Source organism: Capsicum annuum, chromosome 9, assembly GCF_002878395.1.
Source record: "Capsicum annuum cultivar UCD-10X-F1 chromosome 9, UCD10Xv1.1, whole genome shotgun sequence".
In the NCBI taxonomy this organism is placed as follows: Eukaryota; Viridiplantae; Streptophyta; class Magnoliopsida; order Solanales; family Solanaceae; genus Capsicum; species Capsicum annuum.
This window is the reverse complement of record NC_061119.1, coordinates 13,558,425-13,571,255: the sequence shown is the minus strand read 5'-3', so window position 1 is coordinate 13,571,255 and position 12,831 is coordinate 13,558,425. Positions and strand designations below refer to the sequence as shown.

Genomic DNA, 12,831 nt, shown 5'->3' with positions numbered 1-12,831 from the left:
CCCCCCCCCCCCCCCTTAAATAAAAATAAAAATAAAAAAAATTAACAAACACCCCACCATTAAACAGTTCACTACACAAACATACAATAATTGAACCAAAATCGAACATACAAAATATCAAAACACAACAATTGCTAAAAATCAAACTAGTGCACCTAATCAAACTAATTAACTATTAACATTTCAATTTTCACTATTTCAGCAATCATGTTTTAAAAGAATTTCATACGTCTGAAAATTGAAATATGTCTAGGGCATTCTCATTTCATAGACCACGGATCTACGAATAGACCGCGGGTCTACGGACAGAAACAAGACGCTGTTCAAATTAAAATGCCAAAATAACTCTTCAAATAACAATTATACCACCATTCAACACTTCGTTGCTAAAAAAAAAACACGATTAAATCAAAACACCAAATTCAAAAAAAAAAAATCCTACATCACTACCAATCGATTAGCAAAAAGAAAAACCATTTAAATAGATCTAGAAATGATCGAAACTCGATTTTAACTAACCTTGTGAAGCAACAATGCCCCCTTAGCAGCTGCAGACGAAGAACGTACGAAAATGACGTTTTTGGGAGAAGTTGTTTGAAAGCGAGAGTTGGGAATTGAAGAGGAGAGAGAGAGGATTTTTTTTTTGAATATTGGAATAAGTGGAGGGAGTTAGGTGTATTATATTAAATTTGTAAAGTTGTATAAATGATGAATTGGTCCCTTGGCACACGTGTGGCCCCACTTTTTCCACTTTTTACACCCTAAACCTAAAAAATAAATCAAAAAGAAATTAAGTAGGTATTTGGCAAAATAGTTTTGCAAAAGTTCTTCTTTGCCAATTATTCCTAGTTTTAGGATCCCAAATTTGAGGGCCTCATTTTATTTTTATAGCAATAATAGGTCATAATTATTATTTTTTTAAAAAAATATTGAGTATTATGTGTGAAAAATATAAACTTTTCGTATAAAAGAGAAGAATTATAAGAGAAAGCTAGACACATCTAAAACATTATGTCTAAAAGAATTAATAGATTGATTATAATAAACTTCATTAAAAAAAAAATTAAATTTAAAGCTTTCATTCAATTTGCCATCATTATTCTTGAGCCGTCCCTGCTAGAAGGTTAGTTGATATAGTCGTGCATTCTCTCACTCTCTCGCGGGATAGATTTACTAATCATACTTGGACCTTCTGTTTTACTAGTGACATTTACATGTTCTCGTAGTTTCCGGTTGTTCGATTTGAGTTAGCGCTTGAGTTTTTTTTCGCTTCTGTCATCACATCGTTTCACTGTCATTATTCATTAATATTATTCTTTCTTTTGTATTTTATGTTAGATTTTCACATTATTTTGTTGTTGTTTCCATCTCATAGCCGATGATCTCAACTATAGCTATAGGTAGCTCCTTAAACTACACTTGAATAAATTAATCTAACATTTCACCTTGCATTTTCCAACTCTATGAAACAAAAGATCTAGGCAATATGGAAGATGCACGCAATTACCATATAATTTACAAAGCTAACATCTCAAAACTTTGTGATGATTGTTGACTATCATCACAAAACTAACATAGAGGATGAAATTGCCACATGTGAATGAATTGATTATAATCACATAACCATTAGAGAACCCATGTGGATTGGTGGCCATATTTGTTAATTATCAAAACCATAACTCACCATAATTCAACAACCTGCCTAACTAATGACCATACTTAGCACTAGATTTTACAACCCATACATGTAATTTAGCCAAAATACACAAGCATACCATTTTATAACTTGGCTTCACCTACCATATATGTCCTCCAATTTTAAGAGTGGATAATTAGGATGCATGCATCTTTAAGTCACATCTGTAACTTGTATAAAGTTGAATAAGAAAATACACGTATTTTAGGTGTCATCTATGTAACAATCTCACACGAATTATCATGTAAATATACCACGTAAGATGCGTGTGTCTGCAGACATCAAAATTTTATGAACTCTAAAAGAAGAATTTAATTTCTATATAGAGTTTTTGGAGGCTATTTTACCCTAATCCGACTTGAAGGCTACTCTACATATGAACCCTAAATTATGCCTATATAAAGATTGACTTACTCCACAAAAAAAAAAAACTCAGAAATTTCGTAAGCTCATGAAATATTCATAAAAAGAGATCAAAACTCTCTTTACTTGATAATCAAATACGAGATCTACAAAATTCAAATACTTTTTTCATGGAGATCAAAACCAAATCTTCCTACATTCGAGAAATGCGCAGCTAATGATCCTCGAATTATGGAGAAAATCAGTGTCAAATTCAAATCCTTCTATGTTCGAGAAATAAGCTACGAACGATCCTCGAATTATGGAGAAAAATCAAGAGAGAAGATTCAAGAAAGGAATAGATTTGTACCCACATGTTTATCAACAAATGTTCCTGTTTCTTCATATTTTTGTTTGTGGTTGAAGTTTATTTTTCATAAATTATATTATGTTGCAAACAAAATTTGTACGAAGAAAATCAAGAGAGAAGAATGAATAAAGTAACATAATTATGTCCGCATATACATAAAAATACCCGCATATCTATCAATTTGTGGTTAAAGTTTATTTTCTATGAATTAAAAATTATGTTACAAACAATATCTCCTTGTTCAACTCTATACAAGTTTAAATGTATACTTTTTCAGATCCAAAGTTGAAAGACATAGATTCCATTCCAGCTGAGCCAATTAGTTAAAGAAATAATTAATGTATTATCATTTAATTTATATCGCATGAACCGTGATGCGATATAAATTATCATTTAATTTATATCGCAAAACTCTGTGGCCAGTTTCCTACCGCAAAATGCGCTGATTGAGAAATGAAGAATTAGTCTCACGACTGCCGGCTGTGGGGATACCTTGGTCAACCAAAAAAAAAAAAAAAAACTCTCCCTATAAATAATGTACAACAAGATTTTAGCAATTCAATAACTTTGTATCCCCATCCCATATATACATAGCCAGTTGTTTAGTTTATATCCCAAATGACAATGCTTCACTTTCAAAATATTTTATCTCTTAATACAAGAGTACCAAAAACTAAGTTGTTTTCTGGAAATAGTCATTTCTCTAGCAAATTTATTTCATACAAAATTAGATCAAAGAAAAGTAGTCACTTTAGGAATTGATCATGTCATTGACCCTTCTTCTTTTTCTTCCTCTTCTATTAAAGCATTGGGTGATCATCAAGGAGATGTTTTAGCTAATAATGGAATAGGGATTATTGGGTTTTTTGAAGACAAAAATATTCTTGTCACTGGCGCTACAGAATTTCTTGCAAAAGGTTATTTTAATTTATCAAAAAGAATAAGTAATTTAGAGTACATTTTTATTTATTACTTAATTATATTTTTAAACATTTCTAATAAAACAATTATTTGTAGCTCTTATTGAAAAGATGCTAAGAACAACACCAAAGATAAACAAGATATATCCCCTTATCAGGGCAGAGGATAAGAAAGCTGCATTTGATAGATTAACAAGTGAAGTATGTTGATTTATGAATGCTTTATCTCTTCCATATTTTTACTTTAAATTTAAGTTTCGAAGTTATTATACAATCAAAGTTTCTATAACGTCATTTGTCCTGATACCTTTAGTTGTTATAACGAAATATTATTTATATAGAGTACGTAAAAAATAATATTACAGTGAAATATTTTTATAGAGATTTTAACTGTATACACATACATTCTTTTTCCAATATTTCAGATAATAGAGTCAAAATTATTCAAATGCCTAGAAGAAATGCATGGGGAATCTTATGCGTCATTCATAAAAAGTAAATTGGTTCCTATAGTTGGAAATATTCATGAGCCAAATCTTGGTATGGATAGTATTACTGCTCATCAAATTGCTCAAGAAATTGATTTGATTGTTGACTCTGCAGCAAACACCACATTGGACTTGAGGTCAATTCTCTTTGTATGTTGAGTTCTTCTTCTAGGATACACAATTTGTTGAGTTGTTCTTCTACATACACAAAATAGAGTGTGTAGTTAATTATTCTCATCTAAAAGTCTAATTAGTTGGAGATAGCACATTATTCATTATTTATTTAATTGTCTTCATATGCCTCCTCATGTACGTGCTTTGTTTCTTTTTTTATGAATCAAACAAGTGGAAATATATTTGATACTTAGACTTCTGTGAGAATACCATATTGAAGTGTGCAATTATTTTCATGTAAAAGTTATCAGAGAAAGTATACTTTTATTTATTTGGTTAATTATGTCTTTAACAATGTTTAGGTATGACTTAGCTCTTGAGGCTAATGTGAATGGTCCGTATCAACTCATGTTGTTTGCCAAGAAATGCAAGAACTTGAAACTCCTTATCCATTATTCGACTGGTATGTATTTGAAAAATCAATTATAGATAACAACAAGTGTGTTTATTTTGATACAGTCACACCTCTCTATAACAACAATCGCCTATAATAACCATTCCTTATATATAAAACCTAAAATTTCTTTTGAAATTGGTTTTCATGCGATGTTATACTATATGTTTTTGTCTTATTTGATTTATTTCTTTGAAAGCGTACGTCAATGGTGAAAGAGAAGGTTTAATTTACGAAAAGCCTTTCACCATGGGAGAAAGCATAACAAAGGAAAAGGTCACATCACATTCTCCATCTACTAAGTTTCCATCTCTCAATGCTGCCAGTGAATTGGACTTTGTTTCAAAGTTGAAGAATGCTATTAAAAATAATGGCTTTGAGCAAATTGTGAAAGACTTAGGATCTGAGTGGTACATTGCTCTTTAATTTTAGAATCAAATAATTAATTAGTTCTCTTTAATTTCATTTATGAAGAAATTAAGTCTCCAACTTAAGAGAAGTACGAAGAACACAGAAGATAGCTAAGAGGACTCGATAGTATTTCATCTATTTCATTTTATGTGATAATGTTTGACTGGACACGAAATTTTAGAAAGACTTTTGATTGTTACTAAATATGGAAACATGTCATCCTTTTTTAAGTTGACTAAATAAAGGAGTGTCACGAAAATTGGTACAGAGGAGTAACATATATGACTAGTAATGCAAGATTGATGCCTAATTATAATTATATATACATACATTCCATGGATACAAGATGCAAATAAGCAAGCATTCTCAAGATACATTATACTATATGATTGATAATATAACATAACAGGGCGGAGTTATTTGGATGGTAAAATACATATTCATTCACAAAGGCCATTGGTGAGATGGTGATCGACAACATGAGGGAGGACATACCAATAGTCGTTGTTCGTCCCTCTACGATAACAACTAGTTATCAAGAACCTTTTCCAGGATGGATACAAGGATTCAGGTCCCATATGATTCAACTTTTTCTTCTTTGTTCATATAGTTTTTATATATGTTCATCCTGAATAAAGTTAGTTTCTAATTTTTGATGTTCTTATCTCTCACAGGGTAATCGATCCTACAATTATTTTCTATGGAAAAGGAGAGCTTCCAGGAGTTCTTGCTAATCCAAATCTTCCTATAGATGTGGTATGTAGGTATACTTTTCCTATAGATTTTAGTTTTAAGATTGCACTGGTTATAGATCCAGCATGTATTTTTGCATAATACGGGGTTAAAATCTGGTAATAAATACTCCATTTGTGATTGCAATCAAGTCCAACGAAAATAATATCTCTTTTGGAATGACCTCTTCTCATAATAATAACGACATACACAACGTAATCCCACGAATAGGGTTCGGTGAAAATAGAGTGTATGCAGATCTTATATCTATCTAGTGGATGGCGGAGCTACCCTTAGGCCAGGGGTTCAGAACCCCCTTCAGCGAAAAACTATACTATTTATATATAGTTAAAATTATTTTTTACGTATATATAGTAGTTGTTGAACCCCTTTCAATTATTAGTTTGTATGTTTACTTCTGAACCCCCTTGATAAAATTCTGGCTCCACCAATGCATCTACTGTGGGAGGTAGAGAGGTTGTTAATTTCTGATAGACCCTTAGCCTAAGGAAGAACATATCAATGTAGATACAAGGAATAAAAAAGGCATGACAAAGCATTTTGGAAAGGAAAAAAAAAGGAACAGTAGTTCAACAAAATAGTGTGATAATCAAAGTACTCGAGATAGTAGATTGTATCAGAAATCTGGGGGCCTCTAGCTTCTCATACTGAGAATGCACATATAAAATTCTATTTCGATCTGATCCAATATGGAATGAACTTATAATCATGAACTCGACTTGATAATCAAATTATAAGTTCATAATCCTAGCTCAGAAGAACATATCTACTAATTCTTTTATTCCATGTCTTAGTAAGAGGCCAAATCTTGAACAAACCTTAAAAACTAAAAAGGGGTATCCTTGCACAAAATTTCATTATCTGACAACTTGGTTGATCACTTGATTTAGGTTCCAGTTGATATGGTTGTAAATGCTACAATGGCTGCTATTGCCAAACATGGACACTTGAAAATTCCAGAGCTAAATGTCTATCATGTAGCATCAGCATCTGTGAATCCGTTGTTAGTATCACAACTTTTCGACTATTGCTATGAATTTTTTCAATCTGTTCCTTATGTAAACTCAAAAGGAGATCAAGTGAGGGTCAAAAAGATGAAATATTTTGACAACATTTCCAACTTTTCTAATTATATTTTCGAGGAACTACTGAAGCAACATGATGAAGTACGAGATTTAACTGAAGTTGAGCATTCAAAGATGCAAACGCGTTTTAAAAGGAAGTTGGAATATTTGGAAAATTTTAGCAAGATGTATGAACCATATGGATTCTACAATGGAAGGTATTCCATTTTCTCCTCCTCACTATGAATATATATGCTAACATTAGCATTTTATAACTAGTATAGAAAGTCGATTCAATCTATCTTTTGCATTACTTACAAAAAATTTTTTATTCAACAAGAGGTGGTTGCTTGGATGGTAAGCATACCCTCCACTTTCAGTCCTAAAGTTGTGAGTTCGAGTCACCAAGGAGTGAAGAGGTAGTAGCTCCTGGAGAGGGGTAAAGGAAAAAAAAAGACGTTATTCTTACACTCCCATCGTTCCTTTTTAGTTGTCGTGCTACGCTTTTTGAGAGTCAATTTGATTAACTTTTAAAGCTAAATTAATTGGATTAGATAAATTCTATGCTTTAAAATTAAAATTTAGAGGTACATAAACTATATAAAAAGTAGTATAAATTATAATTTTTCTCATATCAATATTGATAAAAAACTACATTTTAAAATATTTTTAAAGTTTATATCATTTGACTCTTAAAAAATATATATGACAATTAAAAAATAACAGAGGAAGTATCAAATATTTTTAGATATAGAAAGGTATTATTGTTAAAGTGGAATAAATAAAAATTATTGTGAGTGCTTAATTTTCCTTTTTTTTTTTTTTGTTATTGTCTTGCAAGGTTTCACAATGCCAACATGCAAAAATTAATGGAAGAAATGTCTGAAGAAGAGAAAAAAAACTTTGATATTAATTTGTCAAAGATAAATTGGAGAGATTATTTTGAATGGAAGAATAGTATCTTCTTAAGTGTATATAAGGAAACTACATTTCCTTGTCACAAACTTTGCTTCCTCTATTTTATAAGGAAAAATAAATAACATATCCAATATAGTTTTGTAGAGTGAAATAATAATATATTCAACGTAGTCTCATAGAGTGAAATATTTTGTAAGGGGAAATAAATATTGAAATTCATTTCATGGAATTGTATTGCAAGAAGGTAGTTATTTTGGGTATTCTCCACATGGTTTCACCAAAGAACAATATAGTCATCTTATGAGTCTGTTCCAACAAGCTCAAGTCTCATCTTTAAATCATGAGCACTCCAATGTTGGTGAATCATCTGGTTCTGCAAATTTTGCAGGTTTGTCAGAAAGTTCTGTTTTTAATTCTGGTGGTTACAGTGCAAATAAATGTTCCAGTTTAAGTGTGAACTCTTGGATTCTGGATTCAGGTGCTTCAAACCACATGACCCCTCACAAACACTTACCGCACAATCTTCAACCTCTTTCTATTCCCTTCCTTATCACATTACCAAATGGATATAAGGTCAAGGTGGTGTCAATTGGTACTCTTCATTTAAGAGATGACATTATCTTACCTAATGTCCTTTTGGTCCCCTCATTTCATTTCAATTTACTTTCTATATTCCAACTTTTTACTCAATTAAATTGCTTAGCAGTGTTTTTCACTTCTGCTTGTTATTTGCAGGGCCCTTCTCTGAAGAGGCTACTGAAAATTGGTAAAGCTTTAGATGGTTTATACTACTGTTTAACTTCCCATGCTTCAGATGGTACAGTTTCAGATGACAATTCCTGTTCCAGTTTAGCTTCATTCCCTAGTCTTACTTCTCATACCAATGTTGTCAATCCCTGTACTCACAAATTTACATCTTTCTGTTGTGAATCTGATGCTTCAAATTGTAATTTTGTTTCCAGTACTACTAATAATACAAATAAAATGGAGTTATTCTGGCACCAAAGATTAGGTCACATACCTTATCATAAAATGCAAAGTTTACATTTTCTGCATTATAAAATTCCTTCTAAACAATTTTTCATTTGTGATGTTTGTCCTAAAGCAAGACAACATAGATCGTCTTTTCCTCTCAGCAGTATTCACACCACAGTTTCATTTCAACTAGTTCATGTAGACATCTGGGGCCCATATCACACTACAACTTATAATGGCTTCAGATACTTTATTACACTAGTTGATGATTTCATCAGGATTACTTGGACCCATCTTATATCCAGTAAAGGTAATGCTTTGTCCATTCCCAAAGCATTTGTATACATGGTCAAGGTTCATTTCAATGCTTCTGTCCAATCTTTCAGATCTGATAATGCATATGAGTTAGGTAGTAGTTCTGAAGCTGTTTTTTTTTTTTCTGAAAATGGGATCCTCCATCAGTCAACTATTCCTCATACACCACAACAAAATGGTGTTGTAAAAAAAAAACACAAGCATTTACTTGAAACATCTAGAGCTTTACTTTTTCAGTCCAACTTGCCTATCAAATATTAGGGTGATTGTGTCTTAACTGCCACATATATCATTAACAGACACCCTTCTTCTGTTTTACATAATATTTCACCTTATGAAAAACTTCATGGAATTTCTCCTACTTATGACCATCTCAAATCCTTTGGTTTCCTATGCTATGCTCATTCTTCTACCATTAGTAGAGACAAATTTCAACCTAGGTCCATCTCTTGTGTGTTTCTTGGTTACCCTTGTGGTAAAAAGGGGTACAAGCTACTTAACCTCAAAACTCATTCTATTTTTTTCTCTAGAGATGTCATCTTTCATGAATATTTTTTTTCCTATTCCCATTCTTATGTTCATCCTTCTTTACCTCCTCCTGATCTAGAAATTTCTCCCCCTTCTTATTCTATCTCTATTCCTTCTACCAGCAATCCATCTCCTGTACCTTTTATCCCTCCCATTAGAAAATCTTCCAGACCACATTCCACACCTATTTACCTATCTGATTATATATGCACATCTATTTCCAAGGCTTCATCACTGGTACCTCCTACATTTAAAGCTCAGACATACCAACAGGCTGTCTGTCATCCTGCCTGGTAAGATGCTATGCTCCAAGAGTTTAATGCTCTTGAGGCTAATCATACTTAGGGTTTGGTGCCTCTATCTTCCCACAAGAAACCTATTTCTTGCAAATGGGTTCATAAAATCAAACACAAGTCTGATGGTTCTGTGAAAAGATACAAGGCAAAGTTGGTCATCAGAGGTGACACCCAGAAAGAGGGCATTGATTATACTGAAACGTTTTCTCCAGTTGTGAAGTTCACCACAATTAAAGTTTTGTTATCAATTGCTATTAAATGAAACTGGACAGTATATCAACTTGATGTCAACAATGCATTTCTCTATGGTGATCTCTATGAAGAAGTGTATATGAAGCCTCCACTTGTCTTGACTTTGTCCTCCTCTATACCTACCTTTACTCCTTTGGTTTACAAGTTGAGAAAGAGTCTGTATGGCCTCAAACAGGCCTCCAGGCAATGGTTCTCCGAGCTATCAGATGATTTATCCATTCGTGGTTATTCTTCAAGTAAGAATGATTACTCTCTTCTTACAAAAAGGGTTGGTCATTCTCTCACTGTTCTTGCTGTGTATGTTGATGATATCCTTATTGCTAGGGATGATGTTTTTGAATTGGACTCCTTAAAGTTGTTTCTGGATACCCAATTTAAGATCAAAGATCTTGGTCTTGTTCACTATTTTCTAGTGTTGGAGATTTTCTCCACTCCTCAGGGTTATCTTATGTCTCAACAAAAGTTTGCTTTCGATTTATTGGCTGAGTTTCACTATGAGCAGTTTATTGCTATTTCTGCTCCTTTGGATGCCTCTTTGAAGCTTACTACTTATATGAGAGCTCCTTTCACTGACCCTTGCACATATAGGCGATTGGTTGGTAAGCTAAATTTTATTCCGCATACCAGGCCTGACATTTCTTTTGTGGTTAAACATTTGAGCTAGTTTTTACAGGCTCCTCAGGTCCCCCACCTTATGGCTGGCATTCATGTTTTGAGATACCTACTAAATGCTCTTGCTCTTGGCCTTTTATTAAATCGCACTATGGATTTTTCCTTAATGGCTTTTTCTGACTCTGACTGGGCAGCTTGTGTTGACTCTTGCCGGTGAGTTATTGTTTTTTTTATCACTTTGGGTGGTTCTCCTATCTCTTGAAAGAGTAAGAAATAGCCAACTATCTCCCTCTCTTCTGCTGAAGCTGAATATCGCGCTTTGCGCAAAGTGATTGCTGAGTTATCATGGCTAGTTCGTCTATTAGCTGATTTTGATGTTGTTGTTACTAATCCTGTCACTGTACGTTGTGACAGCCAAGCAGCTCTCCACATTGCTCGAAATCTGATTTTTCACGAGCGCACCAAGCACATCGAGATAGATTGCCACTACGTCCGTGATTGTGTCTAATCTGGCCTCATTTCTCTCCAGTTTGTTGCTTCCACTGATCAGTTAGCAGACATCTTCACCAAACCACTTCATGGTCCTTCTCATCATCTTCTCCTCAGCAAGCTCGGCGTGTTCTCATCCTCCAGCTTGAGGGGGTGTTAGAATTACATAGACGTAGTGATATATACAAGTGTATATTTCATACAAAGTGTACATATCTCATATTTTACATTTTTCAGTTGCATTGGTAAATATTTTGGGCCAATCATTTCTTATAACGAATTGGGCCTATATACACTGTTGAATATAACCCTGTCCACTACCACAAGTATAAGTACTAGTGGACCCGATTCCAGAACCTTCAAAAAGGAATAACAAAAATTTTCTTTCTCTCTCTTCCATCTCTTTTCTCTTCTTCTACTTTAAACAATTAGGGTTTGTTTTCTTCATTTTCAGTTCAAACCTAGTTTCATCTTCAGGTTAACATAAAGGAAAAAAAAAGACGTTATTCTTACATCCCTTCGTTCCTTTTTAGTTGTCACGCTACACTTTTTGAGAGTCGATTTGATTAACTTTTAAAGCTAAATTAATTGGATTAGATAAATTCGATGTTTTAAAATTAAAATTAAGAAGTTCATAAACTATATAAAAAGTAGTATAAATTATAATTTTTCTCATATCAATATAGATAAAAAAAAACTACATTTTAAAATATTTTTAAAAGTTTATATCATTTGACTCTTACAAAAAAATATATGACAATTAAAAAATAACAGAGGAAGTATCAAATATTTTTAGATATAGAAAGGTATTATTGTTAAACTGGAATAAATAAAAATTACTGTGAGTGCTTAATTTTTTTTAATTTTTTTTTTTTGGTTATTGTCTTGCAAGGTTTCACAATGGCAACATGCAAAAACTAATGGAAGAAATGTCTGAAGAAGAGAGAAAAAACTTTGATATTAATTTGTCAAAGATAAATTGGAGAGATTATTTTTTAGGAATTCATATTGCTGGAGTGAAAAAATATGTATTGGATGGAAGAATAGTATCTTCTTAAGTGTATATAAGGAAACTACATTTCCTTGTCACAAACTTTGCTTCCTCTATTTTGTAAGGAAAAATAAATAACATATCCAATGTAGTTTTGTAGAGTGAAATAATAATATATTCAACGTAGTCTCATAGAGTGAAATATTTTGTAAGGGAAAATAAATATTGAAATTCATTTCATGGAATTGTATTGCAAGAAAGTAGTTATTTTGGGTATTGCTATGGTTCCTTTTTATCCAAAATCAAAAGATATTTGAGGAATTGTTTTGAAATCATGATAACGCTCAAATTACACGACGATTTGAGTGCAAGATGGTCATTGTCAATATAATTACCTAATTTTGAGTCGGGATCTAATCCACGAGGAATAATGTGAATGGTGACTGAGTAAGTTCGAAATAAAAGTTACTTGCTAAATTCAAATATGGGATACAAATATTTTGAGGTTTTTGAATGTTTTTGAAAATATAACAATTTTAAAAGCTTCTAAAATACTAACTCAAGGCTAAGAATAATTAGAGTATAATCAATTAGGAATGGATTTTGGGATAATTGAAACTTTATCCAAATTTAGCTATAGTCATGGGTCAGGAAATTACATGATATAGCCTCAATAGTGAATGACTATGGATTTTTGACCCTAATAAGAAAAGTCTTTAAAGACTAGCTTTCCTTTCCTTTTAAGTATAGTACAAGTACATTTCCCCCCCTCTACACCTCAAATAAACTTTCCATACTTATTTGTCTCTCAAATTCTATTTTTATTCTTATTATTTTCACTTT

General features: G+C 32.3%; 1 pseudogene; it reads left to right on the top strand.

Annotated features, from left to right (window-relative positions):
* Positions 1–3,004: 3,004 nt before the first annotated feature.
* Positions 3,005–12,055, top strand: LOC107841635 (annotated as a pseudogene).
* Positions 12,056–12,831: the final 776 nt, after the last annotated feature.